Source organism: Anopheles merus, chromosome 2R, assembly GCF_017562075.2.
Source record: "Anopheles merus strain MAF chromosome 2R, AmerM5.1, whole genome shotgun sequence".
Lineage (NCBI taxonomy): Eukaryota > Metazoa > Arthropoda > Insecta > Diptera > Culicidae > Anopheles > Anopheles merus.
Window position 1 is genome coordinate 4,148,952 of NC_054082.1, and position 20,969 is coordinate 4,169,920.

Below are 20,969 nucleotides of genomic sequence, written 5' to 3' on the forward strand. Positions count from 1 at the left end.
TCAGTGTTTAACTAGCTAAGTAGGGGACTTGCTTGCTTTTGCACTTGCAGTTGCACTTGCACAAAAGAGGATTTGGTTGCATTGTTGTGTCAAAGTGCTTTTTTTTGAGCTAGTTAAAAGCTTGTAAGACATGAAAGCCTAATTGGTTTGCTTTGATTAATTATTTAATCCATGGCAACCGAAAACATTCAGGTCTTTTGGAGGAGAATGGAGCAGCTTGGTCAATTTTAAGCAGTAACGATGTGCTTCCAGATTGCTTCCAGATGAACTTAATTCAGTTTGAATCCCAAAACAGTTTGCAGATGGCTTCAAAATGCTTCAATCATTAAAATCCCAAAATCAGTATGTTCGTAATGAAGTAAGGTGCAGTTCTACAGGTACAGGTCTTTGTACAGTTCTTAGCATTCAACAAGCAACAAAAGGGTATGGCTTATCTTTGAGCTTTTGAAAAGCTTGACAGGAAAACCTGTTTTTTTTCTGGATTGTCTGAATTCTCCGTTATCCAGACTTATATAGTATAATTAGAGTGGTTGGTTGGTTTAATTGTATCGGTAACATTATTCAATGTCCTAATTCAGAGGAATCCAAACTGCGACCGTTAAGAGCTTGTTATGTGGCCTGTAGATGACTTTGTGAAGGCTAAGATAAATAGCATTTTTTAGCAATTAAACAAAACTTAAATCTTATATTCTTTTCAAAGCCGAAAATCAAGAATCAATAAAAGAAATCAGTAGAAATTTTATTTATTTCAGTTAGTATTTTCTAGTCAAAACGGGACTTGAACTTTCACTCATTCTGAGGGTAACGTCAAAATGACCCTCCACAACGAAATAACGAGGCAATGAGCCACGCGCACTGAGAACCCTCTTCTTAATATTAATGGGCCGGTCTGGTTGGTAAAAATCCGGAGTCGGCTCCGATCCGACTCCGACAAATTCGGAATCGACTCCGGAAGATAAGTCCGCGATGTAATATCCGGTCGTTCGGAATCGCCCGAAATCGCCCGGAGTTGGAGTCGTCGGGAGTCGTCCAGAGTCGTTTGGATTCGTTCGGAGTCGTTCAGAATCGTGCGAAGTCGCCCGGAGTTGGAGTCGTCGGGAATCGTCCGGAGTTGTTCGGAGTCGTTTGGAGTCGTTCGGAGTCGTCCAGAGTCGTTTGGAGTCGGTGTCGTCCGGAGTCAACAGGAGCCGCTTGGTTTAATGTGCTTGTGATTAGACATTTCCTTTCGTTGTGTTTTTTTGTCTTTCACTTTGCGCGTATACTTTCTATACAAGCCAACCTCGGCCGAATCCAGACGACTCCGGATGACTCCGTCTGCAGCCGATTCTGGATGACTCCGGACGACTCCAGATGACTACGGACGACTCCAACTCCGGGTGACTCCGAACGACTCCGGACGACTCCGGACGACTCCGAATGACTCCGGACGACTCCGGACGACTCCGGACGACTCCGAATGATTCCGGATATTACAGCGGGGACCTATCTTCTGGAGTCGATTCCGAATTTGTCGAAGTCCAGTGAAGCCAGTGAAAGCCAAGCTCACTTCTCACCAGTGGGTACAGACAGCCCTTGACCGACAACGATTGTTGGGCCAAACATAAGAATAAGAAGAAGAAGACCTTAATAATTATACCTTAAAAAGTGCCTTTGCAAAAAAACTCCCCATAGTCGCCGAATCCTTTCAAATACCGTCCCGAAACAGTGCAACAATGATGCACATTGCGTTTAATTACTGTCAGCGATTATGATTACTTGCACCATTTCCTCCTCCTCGACCACGGTTTTGCAGCTCGTTGCATCCGTTCGGTTCGATCGGTTTATCGCTTATGATTTGCATTTATTATAATGATTGCATTTCCGTCCACTGCTCTGCTAGCTCGAATATTGGTCGCTAGCTCGAAGACGCTTCGAAGACCACCGAGCGTATGATTTATTCGCCCAATATCCTCCGCACTCCGCGGCGCTTATCGCCATCGAAAAGGACGCCACAGGAGATGGTGCAAAAAAAAACCCGTAAACAACAATTCTTTACACAGTAAGATCTGGGCGCGAGGTGGTGTAAAAAAAAGGGCGGCACAGATAATGCTTTCATTGCAACGATAAAAATAAATCACATCCTTTTATTACGTTTCAACCCAGGTGCAGACAAAGGCGGCTGCAACCGTGCGGCTTCTGTGCGAGCGAAACGAGAGCGTGGAAAACTCGCAAAAGAAATGGAGTTCTTATCGGGGGTAAATCGGTGGGGGAGGGGGGGGGGGGGCGGGAGGGGTGGCAGTCGTTTGGCCGGGGATCGAAAAAGCGCACCATCCAAGCGTGTGCTGTCTATGGCTCTATGGCGGCGCAACGATGGAAGGACGATCAGGGACGATGCAGAACGTGCATCACGAACATCTCTCCCGCGGCCACACCGGGAGGAATTAAAGCTGGGGAAAGGGCTGGTGTAAAAGAAAAAAAAAGCTAAACAAACACTCATTCCCCCCTGTTCGATTGTGCCATAAAACCAGCAAAGAATAAATAAAAATCGATTCCAATTGAAAGAAAACCGAGCGTTGTGTTCGAGTTCCGAGCCGTACAGCCGATGGCAATAAAACAGGAAACGTCTTTATCATCATCCCGACTCCTGCTGTGTGTGTGTGTGTGTGTGTTGGGAAGGTGCGGGACCCCTCGGCAAGTCATTCAGGATGAGTCCCATTCTGTTGGCTTTTGCTGCTGAACACTGCAAGTGCTGTACAAGTGTGGTATTTGCTCTTCTCCACTGCTCTCATTCCTCTACACTCCATTGCTTAAACAACGGGAGCTGGTGGTGGTGGTGGTGGTTTTTGTATTGTATTTTCCACTTCCCAACCAACAACTTCAACCCACGCAGGTTGGGGTGAAGCGGCACCGAACAAGTGAGTACCATTTGTACCGATCAGAATAATTAGTGGTTGTAATTCATCAATCTTTTCGCAACGGCGTCATTCCCCAGCGCCGGTAGATCCACGGTGGAGAATGTGGGTGACCGCAGCCGTCCAGCATCTAGCTCTGCGCACTGGTCCTTTTCAACTTTCTTTTGCTTGCCTAACACAAATCGTTGTCAAGATCCCGGGCAACCCTCATTTGTTTCGTGCCCATTCTCATGGGGCACGGGGCTCCTCGAGCGAAAGGATTATCCGACCCACTTTGGAGGGGGGCGAGGGCACTTTGTGGCAAAAGGGGATCCGGATGGGGATCGCGAGTGTAATGGGGATATATTTTTAATTAATCTAAAACTTCTGACAATTCTCGATTTCGGACGGGCGGAGGCTTTCGTTTACTTTTGGATTATTTTATTTGTCTAGGTACACAGTGCCCCCTAAAAGGGAAGGTTGTTTGGTCCTTTTTCTTTCTAGCGTTTATCGGGAAAAAAAACGCAGCAAATAAAACAAAAAAAAAAACTCCCCAACACTTCCCCGGGATCGATCGGTGCGAAATGGATCTGTAATCAGTGCGAGTGAAGCTGGAGTAACACCAAAACAAAAAAAAAAAAAAAAAAGGGACAAACTCAAGTGCGGTGACAATCCGTTTACCGGAGGCCGAGTTTTACCCGACTCGTGAGCCTGCCAGCAACGACGACTCGGGGGATAGCGAAATCCTCTATCGACAATGAATAATTACCACCGATTAGAGTCCCGAGGAGGAGGGAAAGGATTATCCGAAAGGACAGTGCCGGCAGCCGGCCGAAGACGGACTGCTAACGGTTTTGGGGGGGGGGGGGGCAGAGGGAGGGATGCGCACCATCGTTCGTAGGATTAGTCGGTGGAGTCGTTTGAGGGAAAGAATATAAATTAGGATTATAAATAGGAACAACTTTGGTGTAGGGATATTTAGTCGCGGCACCCAATCCTTTCACTGTGACTGGCTTTAGGAGGATCGAACGGACGGTTGCTGGAGGTGGTTGGGTTGATTGCGATGATGATTGCACGAGCTTATCATCATCATGGAACGTTTGAGCGGTTTATTAGGGGAGAATGGTGCTTTTTGTGCAGGTTTGAAGCGGAGTTTTTATAGGAAATATTTTTAACAATTTTATGCACTGTTGATGTATAAAATGAGGTTTTGGGTTGTCTGTTATGTCATCCTTGCGATAAAATGTTACCATTAAATTATAGAAACGTATGCTACTCATTAAAATGGGACGATTGTGTTGTCTAATTGTAGACCCCATCTAGACCAATGTTTGTCGCTAAAAAGCACAAAAATGAACTGCGATTTCCATTAGAGAGTAATTCAGAGTGAAGAATAAACACGACTACATACTAAAGAAACATGAGCCATCAGACACGATGCTTCCAGATAGCATCTTGTCAGGCATTGCACAACAGTTCTTCGATTTTGCCAGAGAAGCTGTACGACTGTGATTGCCATGTAGATGCAATTTCAGGTAGGTAGTGATAGTAAATCCTCTGCACTTTACACACGACTGCACACACACATGAGCAGAAGCAGAATAATGAAAAATATGGCGCACTAACAGCGTCACACCTGAACGCAGCCTGCTGTGCGAAGCATAAATACACACACACACAATAAAAAGAGAAAAATAACGATACGCAAAGGAACCACTTCTTATCAGCATGTGGCGAAATGTGTCACTTAAATCTATTCAATTACGATCGCTCTCTCTCTCTCTCCCTCTCTACGAGCGTGATACACTACACTGGCGAGATGCATTTCCTTCGGCACGTGCGCCTCCCTTCCCGAAATCCGCTGCGAAGGATGAGCGTTGAAAAGTTTCGTTTGGTGATGGTGGTGACGAAGCAGCCATGGAGGGAAACCCGCTCCTTAGCAACGCGCAAAGCCCCACATCCAAGCAGGCAAAGAAGTTTGGTGTGAAAATGCAGGCTGGAAGGGAGGGGAGTTACAGGCGGCTAAAGGCGAATAACAAAATGATGTCGCCTGCAATACACTCACCCCCCCCCCCCCCCCCCGCCTGGTTTTGCCAGTGAAGCAGAATCCATTGAATGGAATATATAAATCTTCCAATTTACAATGCAATTTCACCTCCTTCCCCCGTTCTCATCGCACTATCTCACACCGGCTGCATTTCCGGCCCCGAGCGAGTGTGGAGTCGGTGCATTTCCTGGGGCCCATGGTATTGTCGGGCTTAAGCTCGGGAAAGGGGGGGGGGGGAGGAATCGTTCCTTCCTTCGTCAGTCGCTTGAGCAGCGAGATAAACTATGCACATTTCCATTGCACATTTTCCCACTCCCGTCTTGGATGAGGCAAAAGACGAGATAAGGGACCCCCCCCCTCACACACACACACACACACACACACACAGGGTCTTCTGGCAGGGTGGCACAGAAACTCTTGGAGCGTTTTCACTGGCAGCGCTGCTTTCACGAGAAAGCACATTCACACATGAATTAGAGCCCACCGCATTACCACAATTGTATTTTCCGCTACGCCAGGAAAAGTACCGGAAAGCGAAGGATGCAACCCATTTCCCCTTTACCCATTGTCCTTGTCCTTCCGCTGCCCGTCCCCTTTGTCGTCTTTTTCGTGATAATCGACACGGCTTGGTTCGGCGCTTTCGGTCCACACTTTCGGCAGCAGCACACTGGTGCACGGGTACGGAACCAGGCCTGTCAAAGACTTTCTGGCCGTCCTGGCAGCCCCCCCCCCTCACCCCCCAGCTACCCCGAGATGGCCCGAGATCGCTGCTGCACGGCCGACTGTACACACCTCATTAAACTTTGGTGAAATTCATTTTAACTTCTGCACTTTTACAATGAAGCGGGTCGCTTTGCCGTCCGGGGGAGGAGGATGGCAACACGCTCGGAAGGGGTTCGGTGGCCCCGCACTCGCACTGTGTGCCGAAAAATGCTATCGGCAAACGCGTACGGCAGTGTGCCACTCCGTTCGCACAAAGGGACGGGGAAAAAGTTTTTGTTTTATAGCACTTTTGGGAGGAACCGCGAGCGCCCAAAGTCGATCTTGGAGCTGCAGTTTTTGGGGAGGGGAGGAGAGTGGGATGATGATGGCAATACAGTGTCCTTCGCCACAGCGTCGGGCTCTTTTGGCGGGTCCGGTGTGTCGTTAATATCCTACCCGCAGATGATTTATTGCGCACTGCGGTTTGTACCACGTACCACTGGCTGGCTGTGCCGTTTTTCGTTTTCTTTTCACTCCAAAAATGTCACCCAGCAAATGGAACATCGGGGATCGTCGGAAAGGCTGCTGCTGTTGTTCGTCCGTTGGAAAAGGGGCCCACACACACACACACACAATGGTGGCACACACAGCCCTGGCATTTGTAAAGGCACAGGTGAAGATAAGAAATTGATGAAGCAGGTGACCTCTTTGCATTCGTCAGGGCTCCCGCACCCGGCGCCCAGCTTTGCGCTCTGAGCTGGCGCAACTGGCCGTCCTCATGTACGACGATGTTGTACACAATGCGGTGCACTTTATAAAGCTCTTCGAGCTGGAAAAGTTTTGTGCCAAACTATTTGCAAAGAGATTCGCCTTTTTCTCTGTTTCGTTGCCTCTTTCTTTTTCCCGATGCCTCACCGTCAACTCTGGCACTGGCATTCAGAGAGGGAGAGAGTTAGGGAGGTTTCTCCTTGCCAGATAAAGCGCCATTGTGTGGGGGGGGGGGGGGAGAAAGTTTTCTAAATAAATTTTTCCAACTGCCGCTTCTGATTTGGACACTGTGCCGAAAGTATTCGGGATTCAATTTGGAATTATATTCATCAACTTTGGATTTTGGCCCGCTCGATGGGAATTGGGAAAAAAGTGCACTCGTACGAGCTGGTGAACCAGATAGCATTCGTGTTGTGTTGGTTTGGGGTAGATGAATTGTGTTTTTGGAGTAAATAAATATTTAAAAAAAAATTTTGAATCGATATTTTAACTGTTCGTTTATCGAGTAATGTAAATTATTTCCAACACAAAAAAAGAAAACAAAACTATGTTTTTAAATGTTTGTTAAATGTCAAATGGATACAACTATTGGTGGACAAAGCCGGCAAGAATTCGACTCCGATCCTACTCTGAAAATATCGGAACCGAATCTGGCAGGTAGATGTGGCTAGCATTATCCGGAGTCGGAGTCATCCGGAGGTAGAGTCATCTGGAGTCTAATTCGGTCAGGGTCGGATTTGTTCCTAGTCGAAGTCGTAGTCATCGGGAACCGTAGGCATCCGGAGTCGACCGAAGTGAACCAGAGTCATCAGGGGACAGAGTCGTCTGAAGAAGGAGTCGACCGAAGTTATCCGGGATCAGAATCAACTCCAGCTGACTTCGACTCTGGTCGAGTCCGACTCCGGACAACTCCAATTCCGACCGCAGATGACTCTGACTCTGGACCCTTCAATGGCATGTGGTTAGGTTGTATCACTTAACGATTCTACCAATGAATCGTACGAAAATAACGTCAATGATTTCAATTAACGCTACAACATGTCAGATATTAACATGTTGTCGTGGCGTTTAAACTTCCACATTAACGATCGCCTGATCGAAGCAAGATCCCACCAAAAGACGGGGTTTTGAATGGGATATTGCTTACTCTTCTTGTAAATCTTTGTAGAAACCTGTGAAATACAAGCAAGTTATTAAAAATGCATAATCTGAGATATATTGCAACATAAAGGGAAACGTTAAAGACTAGTAAGTACTACTCAATTAGACTGTAGTATCGAGAGTTGAAAGGGCATCATCATTGATAGTGTGTACTGAAATTATAGCAATTATACACTTCCACACCACCGTAATCATCGATAGTGAATAATTTCGCTTATTTATATCAACAAAACAGCGCAGCGCCGCTCTTTTATGCAGTTTCACCTGCGCAGTTTGTACCCGTCACACTAACTGAACATATGCAACAACAAAAAAAGAAGCAAAAACCTAATTCGCAGTTAGTTCTTTCGCATTTACGCCCCGGCAAATCAAATCTATTCTCGTAATTGGATTGCAATTTACGATGTCTAATCTTGTTTTGCATGCATAATTTCAGCGCATTACTGCTGCAATCCCAACACGGAGCAGGGAGTCTCGCTACACAGCCGGATAGCGTCGACCGTCGACAGCGATTTTTCCGTCGCTCAAATCGTTTGCTGCACTCTTTTACATGAGCATCAGGATAAAATCGAGCACTCGAACATCCATATCCGCCCGGGCGCCCGCTCGCCCTCATGCACCGTCGTAATGGCGCCCACACACACACACACACAAGGAGCTTGCAACACGCAGCAGCAACAGCAGCAGCAGCCATACGATAAGCACTCATCCCCGGTTGCTCGCTCGTCCGGGAATGCGATGCAGCAACCACGGGAAGGAAATTGTTTCCCGACAGGATAATAAACCGGAGACGAACCTCAGGCAGGGCGAACGACTCCGGGCAGACGGCCGCGTTTCCCAATCGCACCCGGGCGTATGGGTCGGCTTCCGATGGCGGCATCGGCAGCGTAACTGGCAGCAACTTCGAATGAAGCCATCAAGCGAAAGGCGAAAGGCTTGGCAAGAAGGCGCACCAGGCTGAGAAAGACGTGCCCATGGAGCACGTGGCCCAACAGCGAAACCAAAAAATTGCTGCCATTTAATTTAAATTAGATTATGAAACTTATTTCCAGCCCTTCATCGGAAGTGCCCCCCAGATAGCCCTTATGTAGGCGCTCTTTCTTGCTGTGTCTTGTGCCCTGCTTGCAAGCTAGTTTTAATTTTGTTATGCTTTCCAGCACACACCCATACGCTCTGTGTGGAAGGGCTTTGGCCTCTTGGTTGCCAACCAGACCAGACGCACACAGTCACACTAGCGGGCGACGGCAGCTTTGTGCCAACTTTGCCTTGCTCGCTTCGTACGAGCTCAAAACTGCCTGCTAAACACAAACTTTCCTCCCTCTGGCTGGTTGATGTTGCGCTCCTGTTTTCCCTCGCCACTCGCCCCGGCCAGCTCCGAGCACCGAGTGGGGCCTTTTGGTGCAGCCATCAGCAACATCGCACCTTTCACTTGTTTTCGTGATTATCAACTTTTATGCTACATTGCAAACTGTGTCCCGTGCCCCGTTCCCCATGTTACTCAGAAACATCCCTCTCACCTGGCTGAGTGCCGAGGAACGTCTCGGGACCTTACCCACTGCACAATCAGTAGTCTGTCCTGGGATTCCGTGGCGTGTGTTGTTTCACCTACTTTCCTGAGCCACAAGTTTTCCGCCCAAGCACTCGCAGCAAATTAACCTCCGGGGCCGGATGACGGCTAAAGCTGCGAGACTGCGTACAGATAAAGTTTTTAAATGGTATTTTAATTTTCTTTTCTCCCGTCTCGTCTCGACCCCTGTTCCATGTTCTCCATTACGCTATCAACTGTGAACGATTGTTTGGCGTGATGAAGGGGTGTGGAGATTGCTGCCATACCGACCGGATCCTGGGGCTGGCTTTACTATTTTTAAACCGCTCATCCATTGTGCTGCCCATGTTTTAGTGCCCATCATTATTTTGCACTAATTAATGCTCATTTACAACCATTAACCAATGTTGAATCGACGTTGAAATGAGCATCATTGGAGGGCAATTTATATCGAAAGCTTTTACGTTTTAAAAAGCTCCTGCAAAGCTTTTACAGTCAATAAAACCAAGGTACAGGAGAGATTTCTTTTTTTATTCATCAGACCTAAAACTCCGGAACGTCCGGAAAACGATTTATTGGTGAACATTGAACGACATGCGTGTCTATTCCTGAGCTTTATTGGAAGTAACTAAAAATCGTCCGAAACACGTACCACTATTTGATGTTTTTCGACGGTCTGCCTGAGCATAAGAACACTAAAAACCAAAGTAAGCCATCAGCAGCACAGATAAATCGGATGACGCGAACGGGACGGGAACGGGAATGTCCGTAAAAAGAAAAATCCGCCAGCAACGTAACGGTCACACACAAGCGCCCGGTTACAATTGTCGACTTAGGGTCGTATGGCGATAATGGTCGCAGTGAGACAGCCGGGGACAACGTTGGCCATTTAGGATTCAATTAAAATTAAAATAATTGAAAATCACGTTGCCTTTTGCGGACACTCTGGCGCGTGTGTGTGTGTGTGTGTGTGCGTGTAGGGGACAAACGGCTAAGCCTGCTCACCGCAAAAACCGGGGGCGAAAGTGTTTTGCTTCCGATTTTTCCGCGACCGGAAACGGGTGCACTTTGGGGCCTATAGATACAACTGCCCCCAGCTGCCTCCGGGGTAGCGCAGGGGCAGGGGCGGGTGTCGTACGTGTTCGTACTGTACCGAGTTTGGCAGCGCCGGTAGTGTCATCCGTATGTTAGTCGCCGACAACACCGTGCGGAATGGGACATGGTTCTTGTTCGTTCGTTCGCTCAATCGTTCGCTGCCATTTGCTGCTGCTGCTGCTGCTGTTCCTGCGACTTGCCCACGTTGCGATCGATTTATGTCGACTGCTTTTTCGGGCATCCGTTTGCTGTATCCGTACGGCAGGCCGTTTCGCCGGTTCACCGGTACGCAGCTGTTGTCACATCGATAGAAAATAAATTTAACACTTCAATAAGTCCAATTAAAATAATTTTCAATCAATGCAATGCTGCACGAAAAACCCCGACGATCGCACAAACCGGGTGGCCTGGTGATGCTGCTGTTGCTGCTGCTGCTGTGGTTGTCGCACCGGAAATGTGTGGTTGCACCCCTCGGTCCGTTCGTTCGTCAGTGTCCCGGCGTTGGTGCGTAGGAAAAAGCTCGTTCCACATAAACGAGCGACATTAACATCGGGCACACGCTTTTGTCTAGCGAAGGGGCCATTCCGTCCCAGGGTTTGAAGATTTGCCGTGCTATCCAGGGTTGTGCAGGCCCAGAGTGCAGCAATGACCGTGCCCTGTTCTCCCCCCTCCCCTCCCCCTTACATGCTGACATGCTGCAAACATCATCGTCATCGACATCGTCATCTTGCGTCAGCATTAGGCACAAACGCACCATCCTCTGAGCGCTCTCTGGATGGTAGGTCGGCCAGGGACGGCTAATGCTACACTTTGCACGGCAAGCACAACGATTTATGAATTGCACCAAACCGCACATACATACACACACACACACACATGCAACACCATCGCACGGTCGCTCGCTATTCGTTTAATTAGAGAAATCAAAAAGTTCGACATCCGCGTTGACAGACACCGGAGGTGCCAGTTTACCGACTGTTCCAGCAAGAACACACACTCACACACGTCTCGTTCACCCGTCCTGTTTTTGGGTCGTTCAGGACACCGTTCTTTGCGCTTCCAGTGGACATCGGGCGCAGAAATGGACAACATCCCGGGAGTGGAACGGGAACGCGGGCCGGTGCGGTGCGGTTAGGTTTTGCTCCGTTTTGGAAAATCGTCTACATCGAAACGTGACGCGGGTCTATGCGCCCGGAGTACGGTTTTAATAACGTTGCTCAAACGGTTGTGAGACATGCAAAAGGCAATCATCAGGCGTTGGGTGCTGGGTGCTTATTAAGACGACTTCGGGTGCGAAAACCTGCCCGGTTTCGGATGGTTGTGGCAGTGAAATGTGTGCCACTCGGCAGCGCATATTGCATTAACAGTTTTTGAAGATGCGTTCAACGAAAGGCGGTAGAGTGACGCGAGCTTTTTGCTTAGATCTTGTGACACATATGACACACTTGGTGAAATGGTGAAATTGAGAGATTTTGGTAGAAAAAGTCGAAATAATCGTTCAATTTCATGCAGAAACTTACGATTTTTCTTATGCATGGCTTATGAGAAATTTACGGCAACTGTTGATGGGACCTTTTCCAAGGATAAATGAGCTCTGTGAGATAACTTATTACAAATAAACGTTTGTATTAGCCAATAGACTGTCGTAATGCATAAGGAAGGGGTTTTTGACGGGTAAGTTGCCTAAATGTAGGCGTTTTCCACCTCTAATTACATAGTTTTGTTGTCCGAATGCCGGTCTGGTGGTACAGTCGTCAACTTGCACGACTTAACAACATGCCCGTCATGGGTTCAAGCCCCGAATAGACCGTGCTCCCATACGTGTAGGACTGACTATCCTGCTATGGTAACAATAAGTCACTGAATGCCAAGCTCACTTCACTAGTGGGTACAGGCAGGCCTTCACCGACAGCGGTTGTTGTGCCAAAAGAAGAAGAAGTTGTCCGAATGCACTAGATTGTCAGGAATTTTGATGATGATAGTCGTATCAATATCTTGATCTGTTGTGCGATGTGCATAGCTGGAACGGAGCAATTCTTCAATCTGCTATCATCGCGTAAAAGCTACCATATTAACCTAAGAAGCTTCGCTTTACTCAAGGATAGCTTCCATTTATACGGCACTAATGGCACTACACTTTCCGCTGCTCTTACGCTACGGCGCGGCAATCTGCACTCGTCTTGCTTTCCCATTGGAATCCCTGCCGAGCCGCCAGTGTGCCCGTGTCCAATCATCCACTCGCGGACTGCTAATAGCATCGCATCTCAGCAGCGGCGTAGGCAGCCGGGCTTGAGTTTTGATGAATTGAACTCAGCGCCTCACTAATTGACTTTCGAGCTGATCCGCCTGAAGCTACGCGTGGAAGCTAATTACCCACGAGAGGCTCCTTAACCCGGCCGGCTAGAGGGAAAATCCGGAACGACCGGTAACTAGTGCGCGAGCGATCGGTTTGAGCGAGCATTTTTATTCCTTCTTCCGCTGTGCCTTAGCGCACGGCATGGTTCTGGCCTGTGCCGGTGGAACGGAAACGTGGGGCTGTGCGGTGTGCCACGAATGATGGAATGAATTTTTAATCAACCATTAACCACAACAACTAATGGCGTCGGATGCAGAAATTGAAATACCATCCATTTCAGCTCATGTCATCGCGCTCGCGGTAAGCGAGTGGATTTTCTTTTCACTTCGTTTCGAGTGGTTTCTTTTTTCACGCTCTCTCTCTCTCTCTCTCTCTCTTGCCCTGTCTAAATCCTCTTGACTTGAGCATTACGATGACGGGGAAGGAGGCGAGGGGAAGGGGAAAATTGAGAAGCAAGAAGAAGAACACACATTTCCACCCACAGTTAAGTTATGGGGCCCTTTTTCTGCGTACCGCACACGGAGCAGCAAAGATCCATCTCGGAGGTTTTGGAAGAAAATGGAAAATGCTGAAATGGATCATAATTCCCGAATTCAATTACGTATCTGCCGAAGACTTGAAAGGAATGATTGGATTGGATTGGATTGGTATGTGTGTGTGTGTGTGTGTTCAGCTCTCTCCACGCTATGGCTTTTAGCGTAAGGCAATTGCTGAGAAAGCGATCGGCAAACCTTCTAGAATAAATGATTGCATCTGCTCAAACAAACTTGCGTCTTGCACCTGACGGATGCGTCAGAAGCTTTCCGATATGTCCCCCACCCCTTCTATTTCCTAATACACATTGCACACGCATCGGAACGCTTCCTGATTATGATGAGTTCGATTTCGCAGCTGGGAGTGAGGGAGGTCGGCACCGGTGTACTGCGAACGAAAAGAAAAACGAAATAGTTATTGAAGCTGCCACGCTGACGGAAGGATCCGTTTTCGGCATTCGATTTCCAAGTTGCCTTCGGCAGCAAAGACAAGACAGGAGCGCAAGTTTCGTACGGCGTACGGTTCCGCCCTTCCATGCAAGCAATGCTGTCACTCGGGGCCAGGTGACGTACCCCCTAGTTGGGTGCACCGTCGCACACTGGCGCCCTGGAGTCAATTTTCTTTGAAGCTAAACTGTGTGTCTGTTGAGTGTTTTTTTCTTCTTACTCTCTTTCCCGTTGATCTCTTAAGAAAACCAGCAGTAACTTTTGCCATCCTGCAAGCAGAAGAGCGCACTTCAGCACTATCGTCCATCGTATAGTACGGGGAATACTTATCTCATTTTACCTGGATTGCGATCGTTTTGGAGTTCGGTGGAACGGGGCTTCGATGCTGGATGTCTTTCGTAAACGAGGGGCTCGGATTTCCATTTGGCTCGCAAACGCACAAACGCTGTACAAAGCAAAGACGATGTACAAACACTTGCCTTCTCGTCCTGGTGACTGCGTAGCGTCCAACTGCCACTTCCGACGATTGCTCCACCAGAAGAATTGTGTGCCGATCGATCAGTGCGCCGTGGAACGGGAGATATGTATTCCATTGTTTGCTTTTAGTCGGTGCCAATCTTAAGTTTTGAACTTTATCCGAAATCGAATCAATATTGAATGAAGAGCGGAGTTGCAAACGGATACGGCATGATGTTTCCTGCAACCGCTCCAGCGCTCAGAGCGCTCCGTGCCTGCTGGATGTCTGCTGGATCTTGTAAGGCAGGATCGGGGCTGTTTGTACAAACATCGGCAGCTGTTCGTGTTGGGTCGTGAGGGTCACCGTAGGGAAGTAGCACACGGGGAAGGGGAGTTTTGGAAAATCGCATCGGAAAGGAAATATGATCCCCAGTTCATTGGTAAGTTTTGTGTAGTTTGAGCTTGGAGTCAATCAAACGAAAATGGACCGACCGAGAGCTATGGCATTGGAAGCTGTGGAACTTTGACATTGACAGTTGGAAGTCGAAGATTATGAGAGATTAGGGGTAGAAGCTATTTAAAGAAATAGCAATTAAGTAGAAAGGGCCTGCAAAGAATGTTCTGAAGGAAGGGTGTTAACTAAGAAAGTTATAGTTATCACTCCATCTTCCAACTAACACCATCCGTTAAGCATTGGCAGCAGATACAGTGAAAGAGGCAATAAAAAGTACCACTTTCCATACAGATTGCATAACTTTAGGCTATTTGTTGAGTGGATTGGAGCCATCGTACGCTGGGCTACACATTTGCCCAAAAGTATGCAATCCGCATGCTCCACAGCTCGTTTGATTTCAATAGTAGGTTAGTAGCCAAAGGGGATTGAAAACAGAAATATATAAATTACCTCGTTTCATATGTCACACGTATACTTTTCGCAGAAGGTTTGTTTGTTTTTGAAATATTATGCGTTTCTTTTCTATGTTTACTTTTCCGTCTGTATCATTTGAAAAAATCTTTTGCTCTTACATTTCATATAGGAAAGCTTTTGCTCTTACATTTCATATAGGTAATGTAAGAGCAAAAGCTTTCCAAACAATACAACAAACTATTGCAGTGTGCAGCGTTTCGTTGCGTTCTGTTTGCCGCTTCCCAGCGGAGTAGTAATGGCTATTTGATAGCATCATTTTGCCTTTTTGTTGTCCCCTTGTCATGTCTAACCAACAGTTTGGTTACATTCTACAGGGATGCTTTCACTTAAGCTTTGCTAAAATTGCCCCAGCTTAAGGATGCAGCTGGACGTGCTAGTGAGTGGTATAACAGGGGACAGGGTTTCTTTTTGCCATTGCCGGGGAAAGCTTTATTTTTGGTTGCATTTCAAAAACAGGGCACAAAAAAAAAACGAAGCAGCTACATCTCCACGTGACGTGTTGACATGTCGAAAGCAGCAGCAGCAGCAGCAGCAGCATCTGTCGGAGTAAAATAAATCATATCCTTTTGTGCAACGCTGCTCACATTTGGCATGCTTTTGGTTAGCTTCGCTGGCGCGAGGGCGGCGAGGGCGGCGAGGGCTCGCGCCACTTTTACAGAATGAAACATTTATCATTTCAAAACATTTTGTCATCCATATTTCGCTGCACTTCATCCGGGCACGAGCTGCATTGGGTATGGCGGCGCATGGATGCCGGTCTTCACGTGTCAACTCGCATCTATAGTGCCAAAAATCACATCGCAAGTGTGCTTTTTTTTTGGGGGCGGTGTGTATGTTTTCTTTTTTGTGCATTTCCTTCGCGTACTTTTCCACAAACACACGCACACACTCACAGTGTGTGCCACTGATTGCATTTCCCGCTGTGTCCTGTAAAATGGGGGGGGAGGGGGAGGCTTTCATGATAAGCACCGAATGGGCGAAAAGAGGCAAGGGGGTTGTAAAAAGTCACCCACTTGAACATCTGCAAGCGAGCAGCTTGGGTGCTTGTAAATTGTATTTTGATACCCGTTTGCGTCAGGGCGAAAAGTGGCGATGATAAATTGGGAAAAAATCACCCCTTCTGTGCCCCAGCCGGGTCCTTCGCGGGTGCCCACTTGTAACACGGATTTGGGGGGGAGTGTGTCCATGCTGCCGGTGCGGCGCGACGTAAGGGTAGTGCAAGGGTTCGTTTTCCCTCCGGGCCAAAATCACAGCCAGCCCCCCATGTGACCCGAACATATGTATTTACTACTGCTACCCGAAGCACCGCTTGGTTGCCACTTCGTCTCTGATTAAATGCACTTTTCGAAGCATTGTTCAAATTTATGTTCACACAAATGGTGCTCGTTAGGGTGGATTGTACTTCTCCGCTTAACGGTCGATTGGAGCGGGCTTAATTTTGGCCATCGCGTTGCTGGTTGTTGAAGGGACTTGCTGCTCAATAATTGCTACATTATTGTGTGCAATTCTTCAACAACTTTCTTAATTGCAAATTAAATGTAAAATAATTGATGTAAATTGTGTTAACAACAACACGAAAAGAGCTTTTTGAATTGCGTACTATTCACCATTTTCAATATTAAGCTGGAACGTATAATGACGAAATTGAAACAATCGGGCAACAGTCACTAATGCGCTGTTTCAAAATAAAACCTTCGCAAAGCACAACGCAACACACGAGGCAAATAAAGTTCAGCGTGTAACAAATGATTTGATAGCCGCAGCGCAGCGTACACCGCTCGTAAATCCGGCTTTACGATGCAACTTTTCCTATCAATGTGCACTTGTACAAGAAAAATCCATACGTTAATGAGTATTGTAGCTCTGTGCGCCGTTTGCTGGTGCCCTCCTTCCACGGGGAGCTCGAAACCATAAAACTGTTTGCGCGAGCCGCGGCGGAAGTAATCAGCGCACCCGAAAACCGTGGTATTGACGTGGCATTTTTCCTACTCCTTTCGCGGTGATAATAAAGATGCGGCGAAACAAAACCGTCGAACATCGTTCAAACTTTCGTCGCTGATAGCAAAACCCATCCATAAATTGGAACAGAAATTACGGTAAAACTTTCACCGCCGTGTAATGTACTTGCTGAAAGCGCCACACACACACAAACACACTAAGAACTGGAGTGCGTTTGCGAGTGGTTTTGCGCTATCGTTTTGTGGACGTAATGGGCCACACCGGGCGTAATGATTTGACTGAAAATGGGATTTCATTCCGCTCACGTCACGGCAGTTTCGATCCAGCATAAAACAAACCATATAAACCGGAACCGGAACCGCCGAACCTGGAGAGTGGCGGAAAACGTAGATGTACGCAGCTAAACACTACGCACCTTGAAAGCACATTTCCCGCCGCTAAGAGTAGTACATCTTAACGATGTGTGTGTGAGTGTGTTTGTGTGCCACACGATGTGCGTTGGAAAGCTTCCAGCGAGGATGAGCTTTTCCGAGTACGCTGTAAGTGAAGTGTGGATGCACAGCGCAGGGGGCCCGAAGGTAAAACTTTTTAATTTGAAAGTTGTTGCCTAACTGGCACCCGAAAACAGATTCACGCTCTTTTGTCTTGTGTTTTGTGCGGGAACGCATTCCCGGTTTCCGCACGTACCGAAGGTTTTGGAGTGGTCCACCGGTAGGGTGCTTTTTTCTTCTTCTTCTTCTTTATTTTAGACATTTTGTTTCTGAGGAGGTAAGACGAGGCGAAGAAAAGGTATTACACGCAAGGAAGGTGCGCGCATGTTGAAAGTTTGCAATGTATGCTTTACGCTTGGCAAATGGCACTTGTCCAACTTTGGTCCAAAGAGCCCGAGCCCGATAACTTTACAATTTTTGTATCCAGCGTGCAGCGTAGGAGTGTGTGTGTATGTGTGTGTGTGTCTGTCTGTTTTGTCTCGTTACGTTGGTTTGAGCTGCTGCTGGGGCTGTGGGGATACTTTTGGCAAAATCTTTTGCGCCCGAAGTGAAGCGAAAGATTGCGACAAATTTCAAGTTTAAATGGAATTTAAATGATGTATGTGATGGATTTTTGGTAGCACTTTCCAGCAGCTCTCTAACTGATGTAATGTGCTGGAAAATTGCAAGAACTAAGCAGTGAAGCCGAGTATGAAAGAAGAAGTATGAATCATGAAGATTTTCTGTAAATTCTACTGTATAGCAAATAATACTAAAAGAAATGAATTGTTTATGTTCAAACAGTTGTAAAATATTGGTTCTAAGACACTTTTTATATTTTAGGCGCTTAAAAAGCAAGAACTGAGTGGTACATTGCGCATTGAAATGAGTTCTACTGCTCTGCATGTCCTACTGTGTACATGGGATGATGATTGTCAAGGGATAGTAAGAGATAAATAAGCTTTTAAGTATATTTAGTTATTGCAATACATTACCAATTTAGCTACTTCCAGCAATCTGTGCGATAAATTGTGAAATCTGTGTTATCACAAATGAAAACATACGACCCGAGCGATAATGTGCCACCCCCCCAACTAGAGCGCAATAATGCAACACCCGATAGGAAAAGCGACCACTTCATAGAAAAGGCTGCTGCAAATCCATCGAAATAGTAATAAGATCCAAGGATGTGCCAAATTTATGCACTCCTTATCCCTGGCGTACCTTCCACCGGGACCATATTTACCTTTATCATATACGTGTTTGACGATTGTTAACTTCTTACACCGTTTCGTACTTCCTTCTTGCTTTCCACAACCTAGTTCACGTTCGGTTCTCCATCAACCTTGCTCTAGCTCTGGCAGCTCTACAGGAAGGAAGGCAATCCCCGCAATGCTCACCAAATGTCACCCGGAATACCGGATCAATTGCAACCGTACGGTGAGCACAGATACGGTTCAGCACGGGGCCTTTCCGATACTCACACATTCTGGAGGGGGGCAAAATCCGTGCCATAAATATAGATACATTTATTTGAATATGTTCGAAAATAAATTCAAATCTTTTCGGCACCGGCTCCTATTGGCTTGGCTTCGATTTGAGAACTTTTTTGTGTGAGCTGGCGTGTGTGTGTGTGAGCATGTGGGCCAACTTGGAAACAGTGAGCTCGAGGTGCGAACGGTTTGCAGGATGCCGGTGATACGGTCTAGGGTTGCAGAAAATCGTTTCTCATAAATTATTTATTCAAACATTATCCAGGCGTCGCTTCGTTAAGCCAGCACAGCCGCCGTCCACTACCCGGACACGGTCCCACCCAGGTCCCCACTTGGCACGGCGGTCACAGCCACACAGCCCGGAACGTTTGGTAGTGATATATTTATTCAGGATAAGATGGTTAGGTTTCCTGTGTCACATGAGGACGGCTGGCATGATTGACTTTTGCTAAGTGCAAAAGAAACAATAGCACAATACCCGAGCCCAGGCGTACGGGAGGCTTCAGGGAGGAAGCTTTTTATCCGGAACGTTTGTCGCCATTTGGTCGAATGAGGTTATGATTTTCATACCTACGCGCCGTCCCATCCGTACCCCAAGCCCGTGGCCCAAAGCAGAGCCTACACCGTAAGGGCGGCCGGCAAAAATAAGACATTTTGCCGGGGCATTATTGAAAAAAGATGAAATTCGAAACACATGGTATCAATCCCGTTGAACAAACGAGCAGCGATTCAATTTCGTGATTTATTCTGGCCATAAATTTTCTTCCCGTTCTAACCCGGCACTGACCATTTGGCTTCTTTTATGGCAAACACGGGAACGGCGAGAAGCCGTCTGGATGCTATGGGGGTCAGCCTCCTAGGGCACAGCTTGATTCAACGGATGCTTATTCTGATTTACTACCCCAGAAAGGAACCATTTTGTTGCTGGTTTGGATGGCAAGATGGCAAGACGGAGCCCCGACGCTGCCAAAATATTACACAATTCCACCCGGTACCGTCCGGCAATCTGTCCGAACGGGAATGGGGTTCCTCTTGTGGGAACGCATTTTTTGTGCGGTTGGTATTGCTAAATAATATGTCCGTTTTGGGGGGCTGTCTCGAGCCAAAACCAACACAGCACGAGTCAGCATGGGATTGATGGAGCAATAATGTATTAATGTATTATATTTATTTCAGCTATTTCTACACAATTGATACCTGATTCATTGTCTATTGATTATATTAAATAGCACATGGAGACAAAGGAATAGACATTAGACCAATGTTCAAGTTTCAATTATAATTGTTGACTTCACGAGGAATCTTTGAGGCTTGATCATGATCGATTTGATTGAATTGTAGTTGGTTTGTAGCTAAAGAATGCTAAACTCATAGCCAAATTCGAACAATTTTGGCTGAAAGCTTTAATTGATGTCAAAGCAGGATTGACAAGCAGAATTAGCAATGCGAATTGCATACATTTAGGAGTATAGCAATACACGGAGTGCAAGTTCAAAACTAGTTCACTTTTATATGCCTTTCTCTAACGTAGTCTAGTAGAATTCTCCTGTTAATTGTAAGCATTATAGTACTGCTGGTAGCCCTTTATCGTATCTCAATGCGTTGGCGTTGGCTGGAATCGTCGTTCAACACCGTTCAAAGAGAAACATTTTCCGAAATGCCATTATATGCCCCCAGAATCCTTCCAATCTTCTATCGAACAGCAGTGATGCGTAGGGCTTTTTTGTTGGGCTCTGTTGCCCGAGAGTGTCAGTCTCTTATGTTTCGGCGTGTTTATTAGAGCTATAATGGAAAATATCGGTTCCCTTTTGCATCCTTGGCGCCGGGCCCCGGTAGATCCACTTGCAGGTAAGAATGTGACCCCCTGCGCATTCCCAGCTTTGGCCGTCACACTCACGGCACTTCCCACTTGATGGAGAAGATGATGAAATGGTGAGAATATGCAAAACAGCATAGCTTGTACTTCCGGCACGTGATTGGAATGCGTTCGCCCCGAAGGTGGAAGTGGACGGTTGCGAAAAATTTGCATCCCTCCGTACCAGAAACAACTACCACGAGCGTAGCGTACCGGGGCGTGTGCAACAGAGCGTCGAGACTGGCCCTGGAGGAGGCTGGCCTGGTCAGCGGTGTCGAACGGG